The sequence below is a fragment of the Sorex araneus genome, chromosome 6 (genome assembly GCF_027595985.1).
Source record: "Sorex araneus isolate mSorAra2 chromosome 6, mSorAra2.pri, whole genome shotgun sequence".
NCBI lineage: Eukaryota > Metazoa > Chordata > Mammalia > Eulipotyphla > Soricidae > Sorex > Sorex araneus.
In genome coordinates, this window is record NC_073307.1 from 2,682,600 (window position 1) to 2,702,574 (window position 19,975).

Genomic DNA, 19,975 nt, shown 5'->3' on the forward strand with positions numbered 1-19,975 from the left:
GCCTCTCCTCTTTCCTAACCGCGCTTCCCTGCCGCGGGTTTAAATGATCTAGATCTGACATTTAAGACTCACCGTGTTTGGGCTGCGACGGAAGCCTTCTTTCAACCGGCTTTCTACCTTCATTCTGCATTTCTATGGCAACCGAAGGAGAGCGTGCAAAACTATTCATTTCTGGGCCAGGAGCCAGAATGCCAAAGGTTGTTTTTTCTCTCTCTCTCTCTCTCTTTCTTTCCTTCCTTTTTTTTAAAAAAAAGAAATCTTGATCTCTATCACATCGTATCCTTAGGGCTTATTCAACTTAGCTAATCAAAATATAGTTGAAACGGTCTCCAGGCGAATGTGTTTATCAAGTGTTTAACAAACTCAGGTCCCTTCCGGATCAAGACACGTGTGACTCTGGAGGCTGCGAGCAGTCCAATGTTGTGGTGTCACCGTGCCAGAGGCACCACCTGACCACGAGAGTCACAAGGAAACAGGGAAACGGGAGTGTCACGCTCTAGAAAAAAAACATCAGCCAGGAGTAAAAACGTTCCAGTGGAGTCAACAGGGTGAGACCCAAGAAACGTGGCGTCATTTCGCCGCGCACGACTCTCTTCCCGCCGCCCCGGTCTTTCTCAGAACACTTGAAAGGCCGCCGGGTTCACCCCGCCCGTTCCTGTTAGTGACTCTGGTTTCGCGGGAAGCCTCGTCACCCGCCGAGGGCCGGGTCTCTCCGTGCCACCTGCCAGGAAGAGGCTGGGACATCACAGATACCAGGGAAACAACTGGACCGGTACAGCCAGGCCGGCGGTGGCAGAGCGGCCCCTCGCCCCCAGGGCAGCAGGCCCCGGACCCCCGTCTGTGATGCTGTGATTTCTCCTTCTTTTTTCGGTCACACCCAGCCATGCTCTAAGGTTCCTCCTAGCTCTGCGCTCAGGAATTGCTCTGGTGGTGCTCGGGGGGGGGGGGGGGGGGGGCCCTAGGGGATGCTGGAGTGGAACCCAGCGGGCCCCATGCCAGGCAAACGCCCTCCCTGCCCCACCCCTGCGGCCCCAGCACTGCGCTAGCCAATGGGGAGGGGCTCAGATGAGTCTGAGAGATCTGAAGGGAAGCAAGTCCCCAGACTCAAATAGCACGACCGGAAAACCACACGCGCTCGCTGCTGGCTACTGTCCCTGGCCTGCTCGGGGTTTCCCGTCTCCGGGGGGACGGAGGGGATAAGCAGAGCCCGCTCCAGGCCGCCACTCTCTCCTCGTCACACGTTCTCGGGGCTCTCACTCCAGCGAGGGCTTCACGCTGCTGCTATGTGTCCCTGTGCCCTTCCTGTTTCCAGGCACGAGCCGAGTGTTCCCGGAGTCTCGGGCTGCTTAGCAGGACGGGCACACGCTCTGCGCACGGCAGGCCAGCAGGGCAGTGACGGGACAGCCCATTGTGCGGGCCCCGCAGGACTTCCCCTCTGCAGAAGCTGAGTCACCTTTTTCCTGTCGCCAACGTACAGCTGTCCGTTGCTGTCTGAGGCCACCCGACTGATATGCAAAGTCGGCCAGAGGGTCTCTCAGTGCTCATCTGCCTTGCCCTGGGCCCGGCCAATTAGAAGCTGTCCGCTGGGCGGAGGAGATAAGGCCTGCTTTGTTCCAACCCGGCCGCTGTGCCCTTTTCTCCTGTTACGATGCTTCCCGAGGCTCCGGCCTTATACGCCGTCGGGTCCACTCTGACACAGTCTTTTGGGATGGATGCAGCATTTTATTCTCGATCTCTAGTCGGCCGACACAGGCCTACGGCCACAGACAGCTTTGGTTGGCGGCAACTGTGAAACAGCCGTACGAGCAGAGCTTCCCGCTCGGGGCCTGGACGGGGATCTCTCAGGGAACCACACGGACGGACGCTGCAGTTCCAAGAGGAAGAGGGCACCTTCTTCAGCAGGCTCAGGTGGAGCCTATAAAGGGATCTCAATCCACAATATTTTTCTAAGTTTGATAAACTCTCCCAGATTAGAGGAGGGCTGTGAGGACGTTTGCTGCGGAGGAAATATTTGAGATTTTTTTTTTTTTTTTTTTTTTGCCTAATGATCACCATCTGCTTTGAGCTTTTAAGAAAACCTCCAGGGCAGAGGAGAGACGGGGCTGGAGCCTTGCCTTGTGCAGAACCGAGCCGGCTCAGTCCCCAGCACCACACCAGGTCCCGAGCACTGCCAGGACTGGGACCTGAGCACCGCCAGGAATAAGTCCTGAGCTCCTCGAGGCCTGGACCAACCTACTCCCCCATCCCACCCCGGCCCCAACACAAGCTGCTCTAATGGCTTCTGTTTCTCGGCCAATACTTTCGTGCTTTCTGCAAGAGCAAACCCTAGGGCTGGGGAGGACAGACCAAAGCCCTTCCTCTTGCAGCCCTGAAGTTTCCAAGTTTCCAAGGACCTTTGTGTGATACTACACTTCCATGGTGAATTCTCACAATAAAGGTTATTTATCACCTGTGCAAAAAAATTTAAATGCCCACAAGTCAGAGGAACATAGGCAAAAGCTAGATTAAATGGATGAGGCAAATCTTAGAGAAATGCTATAATCACCACTTCACTCATCTGTCATGAGGTTGTCAAATGTGTTGCCTCAAATATTTTAGAAATATAAAAGGATTTTTTAAGTGCTTGGATAAATTTTGAGTTTCACGATTGTCAATATAGTCTTGGGAAAGGACGGCGTGGAAGCACAGGTGACCAATCTGATTCCTCCTTGAGAATGCGATATGAATGTCATGCGCCACCTCACCAGATAATTCCCTTTTTTAAGGATGATCAATATCTCTCAAGGTCTGACTCTGCAAGAAGAGATTTTTTTTTTAATTACAATGGTACATTTTAATGTCATCTTGTTAGAAGGGAGGATAAAGAATAATGAGGTCTTAGCACAAACGATGGTTAGAGGATTAAATCACAAAACTTATATTATTTTTTTAACCTGCAAACCACTTTCAGAAATCATTTCAGAAATCATCACACACACACACACACACACACACACACTCACAAGACCACAGAAATCTATTTCTATAAATTTAAAACCCAAACTGGAAAGTAATACCAGTATTCCAACCTTTCTGTTGTAGATGAGGAAACTGAGGCATGCAGGAATCATGTGGCTTCCAAGGTCACCGCATATAAGCACAGAGCAGGCCCAGAGCAGGCCACCCAGAGACCAGTTTCACTGTGTTTCCCTCTACTGGAGGGGAGGGAATATAGGACTGTCTCTGCATTACCCAGCTGCCCTGGGTCCCCACTGTAAAACCATCTGGCATGATAGTACCCTCTGGAAAGTCATGCCACCGGCTCCACTGAGCTCCTGATGGGGACCTCAGAAATGGCCTCTGCCCGCCTCAGCCAAGGGGCGTGAGCAGTGCTTGCCTCTCCTGGACTAACCTGGTTTTTTCATAAAGAGCCGAGGTGAAGAAGCATTCAAAGGAGAAGTCCAGGGGGAAATAGCATCATTAATGCAAAATATTCAAGCCCATAATTCCCATGACTTTAGCTGTGTAGCCAAATAACACTATTATTCATTTCACAGCTATCCGTCAATTTGTCCAGTGTGCACCCCATGAAATAACTACCATTTTCTCTTTAGGAAAAGGACCCTGTTCTGTTTCCCATACAAATTGGAAAAAAAAAAGGCATTATTCCAAATGGCCCACGTAGCTGGGCAAACAGAAATGTTTGAGCAAAAGACTAAAACCTTATTATACTAAATTAGGAGACCAAAGAAAGAAAGGCTGGGAATAAAATCACCTGCCCGAATCATAAATTTCCTAGTCTCTGTTGACTTTTTTAAAAAAGATCTTTTTAGGAAGAATAACCTTATAAAACAATATATATTACTTTTCTATATAAATGTATATAACTTATAATTGTTGACATATTTGAATTAAAAGGTTTTTACTCTTATGAAGTGGTATCCATAGGTCACAGCTCTGCTAATGTGGCTGTAGTGTGATCACTTTCCATTTTTCATACATGCCAGCTCATCTATAAGCCACTGGACTTCTCCACCTTTTTGGTTAATGGGTCAGTTTCCCCTAAGGGTTGCTACAAGCTAAGGGCGAATCTCTGGTGAGGCCACAGAGAGTGACATGGGGGTCTACAGTAGAGCTTCTTTTATATATATATATAGATATTTTTATTAGAGTTTTGATACAGGGTTACAATAATGTTCAAGTTTCTGATATTTGTGCATAAAATACTGGCACTGCAGGCTACTGAAGTGCCCCTGACTCTCCTTCCACGCATCCCTCTGTCCACTCCAGTCCTACGTTCGTGCCCTCCCACCCTGCACCCTTATTTTTTTTTATTTTATTTTATTGAATCACCGTGACAAGTTACAAAACTTTCAGGTTTAAGTCTCAGTCATATAATGATCAAACACCCATTCCTTCACCAGTGCACCTGTTCCCCCACCAAGAACCCCAAAATACCCACCTCCCACCCCCCCTGGACCTGAGTGGCCAATGATCTTCACCCTATTCTCCCTACACTCTGGATATGTTCAATACTTCAACTATTGACTATTGTCGTAGAGGACTGACTATTATCATTTGGAATTTTCCCCCAACAATCAAACCTGCAAAAAAGGAATCATTTGATAGTTTGTTTTCCATTGCTGAGAATGAAGATTGTAGGATCTCTGTTGCGGCCGCGTGGTTTTGGATTTCTGTTGTTTTAGCTCAGCTCACAGTCTAGATGCATTTCTATAAGTCTCTGGGTGCCAAAATGGGTTAGTAGACCTCCTGGATCATAGTCCTTAAGGAGCAGAGGGGCCATGTCATGCACAGCTGCCAGTAGAGCTTCTTAAACTGTGGCTTGTGACCCCATGTGGGCTGACATGAGCAATATCCATTAGCCATAATTCAGAGGAGAGGGAGCACTGTGATGGGAACAACCCAATACCTAAGCTACCTGAGACTATGTTATCTGACAATAACTAAACTCTTTTTTTTGCTTGAAAAAAAAATGACAATAGTAAAAAAGTGATGTTAAAATGTAATCACCATCAAAACACATAACAAATCCAAGTTATTTCTGGCAGTGCTTGGCTGTGTCACATTCTTGGGCAAAAAAGGAATCACCACCGTAAATTGAGGAGGCAGCCATGGTTTGGCTACGAGCTACGCAGCCTCGTGTGCTGGGTCATGGGTCATTCCTCGGGGTATTTGTGGAATTACACATCGGATCTGACACGCTGTGACGCATGACCCATCCTCTTCGTGAATTCTGTACTACAACAGCTTTTGGCTAATAACAGGCAGCTCAATTGGCACCAACTCAAGAACTCTCTCTCTCTCTCTCTCTCTCTCTCTCTCTCTCTCTCTCTCTCTCTCTCTCTCTCTCTCTCTCTCTCTCTCTCTCTCTCTCTCTCTCTCTCTCTCTCTCTCTCTCTCTCTCTCTCTCTCTCTCTCTCTCTCTCTCTCGGCCCAATAAGTAAGAGTTGTTTCTCTAAAAACATGTAATTCTCAGGTCTCGAGTGATAGTACAGTGGAGAGGGCATTTGCCTTGCATGTGGCTGACCTGGATTTGATCCCCAGCACCCTATATGGTCCCCGGGGCCCTCCAGGAGTAATTCCTGAATGCAGTGCCAGGAGTAAGCCCTGACCATCGCCAGGTGTGACCCAAAAGAATAAAACAAAAACCAAAACCCTTATGGTCCCCTGAGCATCGCCAGGAGTAATTCCTGAGTGCAGAGCCAGGAGTAACCCCGGGTGTGACGCAAAAAGAAAAAAGGGGGAAAAAAGAAGATAAAAAAGGCAGGCCAGAGTGATAGCACAGTGGGGAGGGCGTTTACCTTGCAGGCAGTCAACCGGGGTTCGATTCCCAGCATCCCATATGGGCCCCCGAGCACTGCCAGGAGTAATTCCTGAGTACAGAGCCAGGAGTAACCCCTGTGCATTGCCGGGTGTGACCCAAAAAGCAAAAAAAAAAAAAAAAAGAAGAAGAAGAAGAAGAGGAGAAGGCTCTCTGGAGCGGGAGGCCTCCCGGGGGAGGGGCAGGCAGCGCTGTCCACAGGAGCTGCTCCCAAAAAGCAAAAAAAAAAAAAAAAAAGAAGAAGAAGAAGAGGAGAAGGCTCTCTGGAGCGGGAGGCCTCCCGGGGGAGGGGCAGGCAGTGCTGTCCACAGGAGCTGCTCCCCGGCCGGCCCTCTGCAGGTCTCTGTGCGAGCATCAGGGCCCTGACGCTTCACCTTGCTCTTAAGGGCGACCAGCCCAGAGAGGGTGCACTGTCTGCGCCCTGAGCACCAGCCTGCGGCACCCCCCAGGGCCTGGCCGCGCGTTTAGGTGCCCAGCTTCCCCGGGCCGGGCCAAGCAGAGGCCTCCCTCGGCCGGGTTGTTCTGGTTCTGTTCGTCAAGGTTGGCTGGTTGGCTTTTGTGTTTCGTTTCGGGTGCTCGGGGCTTCCCTCTGCCCCTACACTCAGGAATCACCCCTGGCAGGACGTGGGGTCCCGGGGACGGGACCTGGTCGGCGGCGTGCAAGGCCCGTGCCCTCCCAGCGGGGCCGTCCCTCCAGCCCGTCTGAATCCCTCTGGGACTTCTAGGACAGGCAAGGCCCAGGCCAGCTGCCCAGGTCCTCCCCATCGCCCCGGGAGCCGGGGACGGCTGCGACGCTCTGACCCTCCCCGCCCCTGGTTGGCTAATGACTCGCTCTCCCGCTCACCGGGACGGGGCGGCACTTCCCTCCCGGTCTCACTGACCCTTGAGTCAGAGGCCTCGCGTGAGAGGGAGGCTCCTCGCCGGCGAGAATCTGCCCCGTCCCCACTTTCTGACGGGGGATTGTTTGACTTTGTGTTGGGTTGTGTGCGTGCTTTCTAGACCTTGGCTATTAGCCCTTGGTCAGACGTGTGGTGAGCAAATATCAGGGAGTCTTTTAATTCTGGCCATTATCCCATGCAGAGCACTGCTTCTGAATTTGATGGAGTCCCATTTGTTTATTTTTGCTTCTGTTTTCTTAGCCAATAGCATCAAACCATTGAAGATGCTTCTAGTGTCAATATTTTTTTTTGCAAGGAGGGGCAGAGAAAGAGGATGGGGGTGACACCCAGTGCTAATCAGGGCAGACTCCGAGCTTTGTGCTCCAGGGTCCCAGGGGCTCTGCTGGGGATTGAATCCAGGTCAGCTGCATTCAGGGGAAGCACCTTCCCGCTAGACTGTCGCTCCAGCTTGAGCTAGGAATTTTTTTTTTCGTTTTGGGTCACACCCGGTGATGCAGAGGGATGGATGACTCCTGGCTGTGCACTCAGGAACCACCCCTGGCTGTGCTCAGGGGACCATATGGGATGCTGGGATTCAAACCCGGGTCGGCCAAGGCAAACGCCCTCCCCACTGTGCTATTACTCCAGCCCCGGGCTAGGAACGTTTTAAGGAGAAAATCTGAATAGACCTTTAAAGGTATAAAAGTATGCTTTAGCAAAAAAAAAAGGGGGGGGATTATTGGCTTTTTATTAGAAAATAGTATAGGTCTATACTTAAGATAACACTTGAATATCTGCATTAAGAGATTGTAATAAAAATTGCAATGACTGTAAAAGTGTCACCCGAACATAGAACATTCAATATAAATGAAATGTTCATTTGTTATTGAAAAAGTATGAAATCTCTTAGCAAGCTAGAGGCAAACAGATCTTTCTTATTCCAGTGAAGGCAACCATAAGCATCGGAAGTGGACACCGGTCTCGGTGGCAAAGAGCTGAGTAGTTTGTCATTTAAAGAAACTCCTTTAAGCAATAGCACAGTGGGTAGGGCGTTTGCCTTGCACTCGGCCAACCCAGGTTCGACTCCCAGCATCCCATATGGTCCCCTGAGCACTGCCAGGGGTAATTCCTGAGTGCAGAGCCAGGAGTAACCACTGTGCATCGCCGGGTGTGACCCAAAAAGAAAAAATAAATAAATATAAATAAAGAAGCTCCTTTAATGCTTCTTGGAAAACTCATTTCAAGGCTCTGCAGTCCCTCAGGTGTTGGCTGGCCTGGAGCTCCGGACCGTCCCATCTGCGTGACAGAGAGGGAAGGAGAGGGAAGGAGGGCTCTTGGTGAGGGGCTGATTTCGTTTGGGTTTTGTTCCGATTCTCCCGCCATTCTGGGACATGCAGCAGAAGCTCAGCGCGCATGTGTGGGGTCCAGGGTTTAGTCGCCGACCTCGGGTGCCTCCTTCCCATCACTGCCCGGTGTGGCCACCGTACACCCCCCACCCACCCCACACACAGTTCATCTGGAGAACAGGCCTCACGTTAGTCACTGTTGAAATGCCTTAGTTTAAATAATGTCTTTGTAACATTAAAAAGAGTCTCTCCCAGCCGAGAAGGCATGGCCCCGGGCCCCGGCAGGAGTGACCCCTGACCGCTGCCAGGTGTGACTCGAATAACAAAACAAATAAGCAAATAAAACAGATGATATTTTGAATAAGGAAAAAGATTGGCCCTATGTTTTATATATATATATACACACAGAGAGATATATATTAGTTAATTATTTTCAAATCCACACCTGTTGACATTGCATTGTTTTACCTAGTTAATTATTCACGCCGCTGTAAAGCCGTAAACCTCTTTTAATATTGCGGGGCATCAAACCCGGGCCAGCCACGTGCAGGGCAAGTGTCCCATCTGCTGCCCTGTCTCCGGGGACCCAATAAACCTCTCCTTGAGAGGGACGGAGGCTCGCAGCCAAGAGCAGGTGCGGCGGGGGGAGCGGAAGGGCAGGTCACTCCCGAGCGCATCCCCGGCGGGGCCTCCCGGGGCTCCGTGTGGGACACGGTCGCGCCAGGACACGGCTCCCAGCCACAGCTTCCTGGCGTGCGGAACAGAGATAATGACAGCGCCGTTGTGAGCATGCAAAGGGGGAGAAATGCAAAGCTCCCAGCACATGGCCGGCGCCTGATAAACGCTCGTGAAATGGGAATTTATACCGGTCGCGATTGTTCCTGCGTCTGCCTCTCGCTGCGCCGTGTCTGAGGCAAACGATAACAGCGCGGGGAAGGCACAATTGTCCCCGCTCTTTGCATTTCCAGAGCATCTTTCATCTCCGAGCACCCGGGCCCGGGAAACTATTAATTCTTGTCTCTGTGATTTATGCCGGTACAGGAGGAACACACACAATGACCCAGTTATTTGAAAGGGCTGGTGAAAGTGCAGATTCGACAGGCCCCGAGCCCCAGCGCGGGCGGTCTCGCCACGCGGGATTTGTCTTGAGGGGGCGTCTTCTTTGTTCTGAGGCTTGAATATTCCTGACGGGCAGCGTCAGTCAGCACCGCTGACTCCTCTTTTTCCTTTTTTTTGAAAGCTGCTCTCCAATGTTCTAAATGCGAATTGGAAAGTCTGTCAGTCGATGTGCTGATAACACAAAACAGATTGTAAATGTAACGGGAGGCAATCAAGTCAAACAAATCCAAGGAGGGCGCCAGAAGGCCTCCTATCAGGACGGGCCTGTTCGCGGCTTCCGCTAATGACAGAACAATTGTTGGCGCTGATTTGTAGCTGGCAGTGATATGCAGACAAACGCAGCCGCGTTCATCTCGGACCCAGCCCCCGTTTCTGAGACCCTTGACTGACTCTGCGGAAGGCCCCGTGCAGAGCCACTTCCTAGATGAAGAGAAATGAGGGTCCTCCCGTCTTCCATCTCTAGTGCCGGGAGGGTGGGCCAAACGGCCTTGATTGCCTCTGACGCGTGCCCTCCCCGGGGAGACTTACGCCTGAAGGACTTGCGAGAATTCCACTCTAGACGGTTTGCAGCCCCCTGAACCGGTGGGAGGGGAGCAGGCCCCAACGCGTGGGACTCAGCTAACGTGACCTTCAGGGAGAAACAGAGAAGAAAGTGTGAAGGGACGTGGGTGCTGTTGGCCCGGGCCGGGGGACGGGATTCCAGCCCCTACTCTCCGCCCGCGAGGAAAGTCAGACCACAGAGGCCAGCGGCTGCCTCGTGTCCGTCAGGCTGCAGGTAGAGCCTCGGAACAGAGCGTCTGCTCCCCGGGGAACAGATTTCCTTAAGAGGTTGAAAGTCTTTTAGGTCTTAGACAGAACAAATGTACTTTGAAAACAGTCGTATTTCTTTTGTACTGCAATTACCAGTGCGTGACAAATCATTTTTATTCTCTCCCCTGTGGGCAAAAGGAAATGCTCCCCCCTGGTGTCCGAGGCCTGGCCACCGTGAGAATCCAGAGTGATTGCACACGCAGTCAGTGCCTTGAGACGCAGACAGAGCCCCGGCCACGGCTTTGAAGAGAAGAGGAACCGTCCGTTTGGCCAGTAAGTGTCTTGTGACTGCGTTGTGGCCCCAGCAGCTAGTGTTGAATACCTTTGTGGGACGCCGTCATTCCTGCTGGTCAAAGGGTCCCACTGGGAATTTGACTAAATATCAGAAATAGAGGTGCTCAACTTCATTACAAATAGCAAGATGGGGGCTGGAGCGATAGCACAGCCGGTAGGGTGTTTGCCTTGCATGCGGCCGACACGGCTTCGATTCCCAGCATCCCACATGGTCCCCCGAGCACCGCCAGGAGTAATTCCTGAGTGCAGAGCTAGGAGTAACCCCTGTGCATCGCTGGGTATGACCCAAAAAGCAAAAAAAAAAAAAAAAAAAAATAGCAAGATGGGGTCGGCATGATAGTACAGCCGGGAGGGCATTTGCCTCTCATGACGCTGGCCTGGGTTCGATCCCCTGGGAACCACCAGGAGTGATACCTGAGTACCGGGTGTGGCCCAAACCCAAACACTTAGCAAGATAGGGGCCGAGAGCATAGCTCAGCTGTAGAACTCTCTTTCCAGTTTTTATTTTTTTTGGGGGGCCCACACCTGGCAATGCCCGGGGGTTACTCCTGGCTCACAGGCGCCCTATTCACTGTACTATGGGACTCTTGACGTATGTCCGTGTCCGTAGAGCCCTGGACGTACTCCCAGGCACTCAGAGAAAGTCACATACGCTAAGGCGTAGGACGGTGTCGTGAGCTGAGAGACCTGGAGCTGGGTCCCCGAGGGAGGAGAGACGGCCCTTCGTCCCGGCTCACACTGCCCTACCAGGAAGGGCTTTGCAAATGTTGACACATTCGTTGCTTGGGGCACACGCAGCCGTGCTCAGAGCTACCCCCCAGCTAGACACTCCGTGGACTCCTGGAGTGCGGGGGCCCTGGGGTCCCGGGGAACCTGGGTCTCCCCGCGCAGGGCTCACTTCAGCCCCTGGGGCTCGCTCTTCGGTTCAAACTATTTTTTTATATATATATATATATTTTTTTATTTTATCACCATGTGGAAAGTTACAAAGTTCTCAGGTTTATGTCTCAGTTATACAGTATTCAAACACCATCCCTTCACCAGTGCCCATATTCCACCACCAAAATCCCCAGTACACCCCCCGCCACAGCCCCCCCACCCCCAACTGTATAACTGATGAATTTCACTTCATTTTCTCCTTACCTTGATTACGTTCCATATTTCAACACAAAACTCACTATTGTTGTGGGAGTTATACCCCCAAACAAGACAGCCCTACTAAGGAAGCATTTGATAATTAGTTTTCCATTGAAATATTGTATGTTTTCAGGTTTTAGAAAAGGTCGCGCGGCCACATTAGCGGCTCAGATGTGTCCCAGTCCCGAATCCCGGAGCCATGTTAGTTGCTGCTCAGTGTCACCAGGGCTCCGTCTGGAGAAGGTGTGCTGGCTGCACCTCCTCCTTCCGGCTCCCCGGTGTTGTTGGCCCCAATTCGGGTCCGGAGCATTTTCCAGGCCGAGTTGCTCACCAGAATGCCTGGCCGCTTCTCTGTTGAATGTGGCAAGATGGCGCCGAGGGTGGGTCGAGGGCCTCAAACTATTTTTTTAACTGGGGAGGAAAGTGGGGTTTGAGGCCATAGTGGACAGTGGTCAGGGTAGTCCCGGCTCTGGGGCGAGGGTCACTCACTGCTGTGTCCAGCAGGGCCAGGACAGTGGTCAGGGTAGTCCTGGCTCTGGGGTTAGGGTCACTCGCCGCCGTGTCCAGCAGGGCCAGGACACAGCCCAGCTGGCACGTGCTCCGCTCTCTCCGCTTTCTCTCCGTCCCAGTGGGACAGGTGTCCCCTCACTGCCATCAGAGTGGGAAAGCTCCCACCTCCGGGGTCTCTCTCACCCTCCCACACCCTAAGTAGCTGCTGCCCGCTCCGGCCAGCACAGTCTCACAGCCGGGGGTTTTCTTGTTTCTTGCCACACGGTTTCACTCATTCTTACGCTCCCTCGGGTGAAGCATCTCATAACCGTCTTTCACTTGCTGACATTGAATCCGCAGTGTCACCTGGAGACACGTCCCTTCTGTTCTGAAGGCCACAGCTTCAGGTATTTAATGATCAAGGGGTGCTCCCCGAAGACCACGCCCTCTGCCCCGAGAGGAATACTGCTGTCGGGCTCAGGAAACACCTCGGGGTGGATTCTTCCGTCACACAGTCTCCACTCCAGTGTTTTCTGGGAATCTCCCACTTTCTGAGGAGCTGCTCCAACCCACCGACAGCCTGGGCTCCTCTCCACATCTCTGTCTACACTCGCCGTCTCCCAGCTGACCCGTGGGAGGCCATGCCGCATAGTCTGAATTTGCATTTTCCTTATCAGGAGACGCTGAATGTTGTTCCATGTGTCTGTGGTTGCAGCAATAATGATATAGAACAATTATGACATCCCTTAAAGTGGTGACATTGCTACTAGTATTACTACTGAAAATAGTGGGGCCAGCGTGATACTACAGGGGGTAGAGCATTGGCCTTGAAGGAGGCTGACCAGGATTCCATCCTCGGCACCCCATTGGTCCCCTGAACACCACCATGAGTAATTCCCAAGCACAGAGCCAGGAGTAATTCCTGAGCATCACAGGGTGTGACCCAACCCCCCTCCCCCCATCAAAAGTTGCAGGAGTGGGGGCTGGAGCGATAGTACAGTGAGTCGGGTGTTTGCCTTGCACGCGGCCTACCTGGGTTCAATCCCCGGCATCTCATAGGGTCCCCCAAGCACCGCCAGAAGTGATTCCTGTGTGCCATGCGTGACCCCTGAGCATCGCTGGGTGTGACCCAAAAAAGAAAGAAAAGTTGAATGAGTCAGAGCTGGAAAACTACTGTTTGTCTTTGTTTCTGAGACCAATATTCTTAATAAGATTAGCACATGTCACACAAACGCAAGACGTATACAACTTCCCACAACGTGGTAACACTGTGACGGGGAGGTAGGCGGCCAGTGTCATACTAAGAGTCCTGGGTGTGCAGCTCCTCAGGCCAGGGACGGGAGGAAGACGCCACCCGCGGCTGTAGGCTCCCAGTGGCCCCGCTCTTTGGGTGGCGGTGCTGAGTCCTCTCAGATGAGCTGGGGCTCCATTTCCCAGGATCGGTGTGTAGTCCTGAGTTCGGGAAGGAAAATTCCGAAAGGAAGTAGAGCATCAGCCTTCAGGCCCGGAAGACCAGGCTCGCCCTAGCGCCGAGGGCCAGTGAGATTCCAGCCTCTTCTGTCCGGCTCCCACTGCTTTCAGCATAGGGCATCGAGGGTGAACTCACAGACGCATTTTCCGAAAGAGCCAGATTTCTGTCCCGGTTCTTTTTCTGAATTTTCCCTCGCAGCCTGTCACGACTGGCCCTCAGGAATGGAGTACCCTGGCAAGAACCAGTTTACGTCTGGCTCCTCCATCAATGCAAGTCATTTAGAAATATTTGGTAGAGAGGACGAGCGTGGAGCTTCAGAATCCTGTGGGGCATGTGCCTCCCCGAACTCTTTCCTGTTCCGACTGTCTACGTGCACCACCTTCCCTTCCCTCCTGCACAAGGGATGGCAGAAACCCTGTCTCGCACCTATACCAGTGCGATAGCACAGCGGGTAGGGTGTTTGCCTTGCACGCGGCCGACCCAGGTTCGATTCCTCCGCCCCTCTTGGAGAGCTCGGCAAGCTACCGAGAGTATCCCGCCCGCACGGCAGAGCCTGGCAAGCTCCCTATGGCGTATCCAATATGCCAAAAACAGTAACAACAAGTCTCACAATGGAGGCATTACTGGTGCCCGCTCGAGCAAATCGATGAGCAACGGGACAACAGTGCGACAGTGCTACAGCGTTCCTCTGTGGAAACAACAGTCAGAGCTCCTGGGACAGCTCCTAACCCGAGAGCCCCTGCAGACCTGGGTCTTGTGCGGGAGACCCAGCAATTACCACAACCCAGACCTGGAATGTTGCAGGGCCCGGAGTTGCTCATGCCTCCAGGACATCTGGAAAGAGCAAATACAGGAGCTTTCCAAAGGAAAACACCCTCAGCTCAGTACACAGCGTTTTCCCACATAAGGTTCCAAGAAACGTGAGCTCATAATAAGAAAAAAATTCAAAAAATACCCAAGGACACAAGTTGCCCTCAGCAGTGCCAGCAGAAACAATAACAACCTCTGGCCAACAGAGATTACAAAGATTTAACTTTAAAACAAATATTTATAGTTTCCTACTTTGAGCTGGACTTTTTCTCCTTGCCTGAGACCCAATACATGAAGGAGCAAAGTCGAGTTCTTTCCATTTTGGTAATAATAGTTTTTGTTTAAATTGGGAGCACGTTTAAAGAAATATAAGACAACATCAAAATTAATAACCGGGCCCAGTTGATGAACAAATATAATCTGAAGAAATAAAATAATAATCCTTCAAATTAGAAACAGGATAACAGATATAAAACTATGAAAGAGAGGGGCCAGGTTGACAGTACAGAGAATAGGGGAGGGTGTTTGTGTAGAGTATGGCTGACCTGGGTTCGATCCCCAGAGCACAGCCAGGGTGATCCCTGAGTGCAGAGCCAGGATTAAGCCCTAAGCATTGCTTGTTTGGTTGTTTTTTTTTTTTTGGAGGGTGGGGTTGTTTTTGTTTTGTTTTGTTTTGTTTTGCTTTTTGGATCACACCCAGCAATGCTCAGGGGTTACCCCTGGCTCTGCAGTCAAGAATTAATATCACTGTCATCTCGTTGCCATCAATTTGCTCGAGCGGGCACCAGTAACGTCTCCATCTTGAGACTTGTTGTTACTGTTTTTGGCATATCGAATACAACACAGGTAGCTTGCCAGGCTCTGCCATGCGGGCGGCATAGTCTCTGTAGCTTGCCAGGCTCTCTGAGAGGGACAGAGGAATTGAACCCTGGTCGGCCACATGCAAGGCAAACACCCTACCTTCTGTGCTATGGCTCCAGACCAGGAATTAATAAGTTTTAATAATTAATAATATTAAACTTTTAATATTTTAATAGGTTAAAATTAATAATAATAATTAATTTAAAATCCTGGCAGAATCTCCTGCCCCCATGCCAGGCTGTCTTCACTGGGGCCCCTCAAAGGGAGGGCACATTGAGTTTCCCTCCCCACCTCAAGCAGAGCCCCGGCAGCCAAAAACCTCTGGAACCCAGCCACAGCCATGCTCAAGGCCACTCTCCACATACTCGGACAAGCCTCACCCGTGAAGGAACCTGCAAAGAAACCAGGTGTGCAGGACCCGGGGCTGAGGTCTCCAAGCCTACTCGGGATCGGAACTGGGCCTCCTATACCCAGATCCCCAGTTTTCCAGTAGTTTGGCAGCCACACCCACAAACCACCCCCAGCACCATGTAATCTCATCAACTGCCAAGATCCAGAGACTATAAAGCAAAGCTCCCAGAAGTGGGCTGGAGCAATAGCATAGCGGGGAGGGCGTTTGCCTTGCATGCGGTTCAATTCCCAGCATCCCATATGGTCCCCTGAGCACTGCCAGGGGTAATTCCTGAGTGCAGAGCTAGGAGTAACCCCTGAGCATCGCCGGGTGGGACCTAAAAATAAAAAAAAAAAGAGGGGCTGGAGCAATAGCACAGAGTGTAGGGCATTTGCCTTGCACTGCGGCCGACCCGGGTTCGATTCCCAGCATCCCATATGATCCCCTGAGCACCGCCAGGGGTAATTCCTGAGTGCAGAACCAGGAATGACCCCTGTGCATCGCCAGGTGTGACCCAAAAAGCAAAAAAAAAAAAGAAAGAAAGAAAGAAAGAAAGAAGCTCCCAGAAGAGAGAAATGCAGAATCTCACACGGCAAAGCCTGGCAAGCTACTGTGACGTATTCAATATGCCAAAAACAGTAACAATAATAGGCCTGATTCCCCTGACCCTGAATGTGACAGGGACAAATGGAGATGTTACTGGTGCCCGCTCAAGCAAATCTATGAGCAATAGGATGACAGTGATGCAGTGATACAGTGGTAATAAAACTCCTGGTGGTGCTTGGGGGACCATATGGGATGCCGAGGATTGAACCTAGGCCAGCCACATGCAAGGCAAACACTCTCCCCACTGTACTATTGCCCCAGCCCCTCAACTATGTTTTTGGGAGTTTTTTTTTTAGGTTTTTTTGTTTTGGTTTTTTTTTTCTTTTTGGGTCACACCCAGTGATGCTCAGGGGTTCCTCCTGGCTCTGCACTCAGGAATTTACTCCTGGCGGTGCTTAGGAGACCCTACTGGATGCCGGGAATTGAACTTGGGTCAGTCGCGTGCAAGGCAAATGCCCTCTCTGCTGTACTATCACTCCTGCCCTTCAACTATGTTTTTGAACGGGAGGTTCTAAGGCCCCTTTTGGAACCCAGGACAAACATGAGGCAGAGCAGGGACTTGAAGGCAGGTGTATAGGCCAGGAGGAACAGAACTGGTTTTAGCTCAGTTCAACAGTCTCAGAAGAATAGTCGAAGAATAACCACACAGATGCCGTGTAGTAAGGAAGGGCTCAGATGCCCAGAACTGTACAGGAATCAGCATCGTTCTCCAAAAGTTCTCATAACTGCGATTTTTTCATTTGTTTGTTTGTTTGTTTGTTCAGAGGTTCCTCCTGGCTCTGCACTCAGGAACTACTCCTGGTGGTGCTCGGGGGACCCTATGGGATGCTGGAAATGGAACCAGGGTCAGTCGCACACAAGGCAAGTGCCCTGCTTGCTGCACTATCGCTCAAGCCCCATAATTACCATTTTCAAAAGTTGTGTCCTAGGGGGCTGGAGCGATAGCACAGCGGGTAGGGCGTTTGCCTTGCACGCGGTCGACCTGGGTTTGATTGCCAGCATCCCATAGGGTCCCCAGCACCGCCAGGAGTAATTCCTGAGTGCAGAGCCAGGAGGAACCTCTGTGCATCGCCAGGTGTGACCCAAAAAGCAAATAATAATAATAATAATAATAATAATAATAATAATAATAAAAGTTGTGTCCTGTGCAGCTCCCAGAGGCAACCACGGAGGAGCCTACTGGCTCTCATGCAAGGGGACACGTCTAGCCATGAGGCACCCTAGACACAACACTTAAAAGATAAGGTACAGGGGGACACAGTAACAGGCAAGTAGCAGTGAAGGGGAAAGTGGGTGTTGTGTGAAAGCCTCTCAGAATACCACTTTTTAATTTCATTTCTGCTTCTGTTATTTTATTTACATTTCTATTTTCTTTTCTGTTTCCAGTCTCAGCTTTTCTCCAAAGTGCCCCTAGAGATTGTGTATGTGTGGTGTGTGTGTGTGTGTGTGTGTGTATGTGGTGTGTGTGTGGTGTGTGGTGTGTGTGTGTGGTGTGTGTGTATGTTTGTATGTGTGGTGCTGGACCCACAAATCAAGATTTTCTTTAAGAATTGTCCAACAGCACACTGGCTATGCAGACGTATGTCCCCAAACCAGAAGAGAAGTAGGACAGAGGACAGTAACAATCATGGTGTGGTTAATATGATTGGTAAAAAGAACATCAGATGAAAATTTCCTATTCCAGGGCCGGAGCAATAATAGTACAGTGGGGAGGGCACTGCCTTGCACGGGGTCAACCTGGCTCAGTCTCCAGGACCCCATTTGGTCCTCTGAGCCCCCCAGAAGCGACGGCTGAGAACTGCCAGGAGTAGCCCCTGAATACTGCTGGGTGCGGCCCGAATCTCAGAAACCAAATAGAAACAAACATACCAAGAATATTGACAATTCTAGTGGAACGCTGGTCTCGAGGCCGGCGTCCACAGTACAGGGCCTCCTGGGGTCTGGTCCTGTGATTCTGGGTCGTTCCATCAACAGGAAACTTCACTGGAGCAGAGGAAGGGGCGGGCGTCCGAGTGTAGAGAGACTGGGGGTCAGAGGGCGGCCGGTGTCGCCCGGGCCGGGGGAGCCGCCTCTCTCCACCCCGAGGGGCCCCGAGCAGAGCTGGGAGCAGGGTGGGCTCCTCACAGCAGCGTCTCGAAAGCCGCCAGCCCAGTTAGGTGCTTTTTTTTTTTCTCTCTCTTTTTGGGTCACACCCGGCAATGCACAGGGATTACTCCTGGCTCTGCACTCAGGAATTACTCCTGGCGGTGCTCGAGGGACCATATGGGATGCTGGGAATCGAACCCGGGTCGGACGCGTGCAAGGCAAACGCCCTCCCCGCTGTGCTATTGCTCCAGCCCCCCAGTTAGGTGCTTTCTAAACAGCCTGCAGCCACCGAGTGCCGCCTTGAACAGGGTCCCAGGAAGGCCCGGGGCAGTGACTGCGGGGCGGGAAGGGGGACGGGGGCAGAGCCACACTCCGCCGGGAAGCCCAGACTGGCCCCTAGGGCGCAGCCCCCCTCCCCCCCCGGGGCCTCTGTGCCACCTGTGGGGCGCCGTCGAGGGCTGGGAGGGCAGCACAGAGCCCGTGTGCCACCTGCCTTCCTTCGCAGTGACTTGTGAGAGGAGGGGCCGGAGCATGGAGCAGAGGAGCCACGGCCATCGCAGCCACGGGACAGAAGGACCCCGGCCACCGCGGCCACCGCGCAGACCCGTGGGATGCCCCAAGGGCAACTCTCCCACCCTCGGGAGCAATCGTGAAAGTCTGATTCCAGCTTACGCTTCCCGAAGGGGAGGAATTGCCTGGTTAGTTAGAGCGTTTCCGGATTTCTCCAGCAGAAATAAGAAGCTGAGGCGTGAAGGAGGGAAATGGAAACGGTGCCAGTGACAAGCTGCCTGACCAGCTGGGTCCGGAGGGCCAGCGGGGGCGACCGGCTTCGTTAGGAAGCGCCCACCCGCACCCGCTCCTGGGCTTGCCACGGCCCAGGGCCTCGCCCCGGCACTTGTAATCAGCCTCGAAGTAGACCCCAGCTCCCTGCTCGTTTTGAACGCCCACAGGCGCCGACCTAAAGTCAAGCCATGAGCGGGGTTAAGTTAAAGGTTGATGGTCTTCACGCGACTGTGCTCGCAGCTAGGAAACTAAAACCTCTTGGGGAAAAGGCCTGCTGTGACGCCAGAGTGCCAGGGTCAGCACCGGCGGGCCGAGCGCTTGGCGTTTCTCTCGAGGTGGAGTTGCCCAGCATCCGGCCCGAAGCGAGTCAACAATGACACTGAGTGACCTGCATCTGCTCCTTGCTTTGCAGTGCCGGGAACCAAACCCGGGGCCTGCCGCACTCCAGGGTTTCTCCATCCCAAAGAAGCCCCTTACTCTTCCGAGGGAAGCCTGTCCCTGCCCCACCTCAGGAACACAAGTGCCCAGGGCGGAGAGCCACCCAAGGCAGCTCCCGTTAAAAAAAAAAAACAAAAAATGAGCTCCTGGTCTCTAGAGTACTGCAAACCATAGTGCCCAAAAGGAGAGCGAGAGTAAGGAGGAGAGTGTCTGCCACGGAAGCAAGGGGTGGAGGGAGGGAAAGCAGGGACGTTGGTGGTGGGACATGGGCACTAGTGGGGGATGGGTGCTCGATCACTGTGTGACTGAAACTCAGTCATGGAAGCTTTGTGACTGTACTTCATGGTGATTCAATAATAAGTTAATTAATCAATAATAACCATCCCCCGCAAAAAAATCAGCTCCTGGGCTAGAGTGAGTATCCAGTGGGTGGGGCGCCTGCCTTGCATGCAGCTGACCCAGGCCCCATCCCTGGCACCACAAACCACAAACCTGGCACCCTGGTTTCCCTTTCCCCGCCAGCTAGGAGCGATCCCAGAGCACAGAGCCAGGAATGAGCTCAGGGCTCAGAGCCAGGAGTGACCCTGAGCACAGAGCCTGGGGTGAGCCCTGAGCACAGAGCCGGGAGTGAACCCT

General features: G+C 52.0%; 1 protein-coding gene across 1 annotated transcript in view; it reads left to right on the top strand.

The window, feature by feature from the left end:
* LOC129405594 (uncharacterized) overlaps positions 1–19,975 on the top strand; it is a 91,039-nt gene that overhangs the window by 58,900 nt on the left and 12,164 nt on the right. The window lies entirely within an intron of this gene.